The sequence below is a fragment of the Copadichromis virginalis genome, linkage group LG22 (genome assembly GCF_057382275.1).
Source record: "Copadichromis virginalis isolate Kocher_CV1m ecotype Utaka linkage group LG22, C_Virginalis_male_GT1.1, whole genome shotgun sequence".
Taxonomy (NCBI): Eukaryota; Metazoa; Chordata; class Actinopteri; order Cichliformes; family Cichlidae; genus Copadichromis; species Copadichromis virginalis.
This window is the reverse complement of record NC_140638.1, coordinates 29,496,787-29,497,711: the sequence shown is the minus strand read 5'-3', so window position 1 is coordinate 29,497,711 and position 925 is coordinate 29,496,787.

Genomic DNA, 925 nt, shown 5'->3' with positions numbered 1-925 from the left:
GGCTTGTTGTCAGAATTGAGAAAAGAGGAAAAACCTGTCTGTTAACTGTGCAACAACCAGTGTAGTATTACCTGGGAGGGTTTATTTATGATCTGTTTAACCCATGAAAACCATACATGGAAGGAAATCATGTATCCATGTCAGATTATTTTTGATATGAGCTTATGAATGTAGTACCATAAATAATGATAAGAAGAAGAAGAAGAATATCACATTGTCATGTCCTTAATAGCACATAATATCCTTTTTTGCATTTTCCTGTGGAAAAACAACAATCTCATGCTTACGAATCTCATGAAAATAACACAGAATAGACATTATGAATAAATACAGTCACAATGGTCAAATGTGACTACCTGCTCTTTCACACACACACAGGTGTACAAACAGGTACTCACAGACACACACTATCTTGGTTGGCTGCTGCCTTTAAGCATCTCATGCGTTGTTGGCTTTGTGTGCCACTCAATAAGATTCAATATTTATTATTTACTGTTACCTATGCTTATGTTGGTTGTTGCTGTAGTTTCCCTTCTCTGCTGTTTTCCTGTTTTGCAAAGCAAATAGAGAAGCAGATTTTCAGTGTCTTTTCTCTCTATCCCTCTTTTCCTCGATTTTTCTTTCCCTCTCCTTCTGTTAACTCGCTTCCCAACTTCTCTTTAGTCATATTGTTTCTCTTTTCTGTCCTCGAGTTCTGTCCTTTCTGATTGTAATAACTTCAAATAAAAATAAATTATAAAGAGCAAATAAACTATGACAATCAAGTGGACCAATATAGCAAAAGGTCCACTTGAAAATAATATAAAACTAAAGTAAAACAAAATAAATGAAGACAAAATAAACAGCTGTAGAAAAAAGCAAATAAAACATTAATGCCTTGACAAACTGCTAAAATACACCACATGCAAATACAAACCAGTTCTAC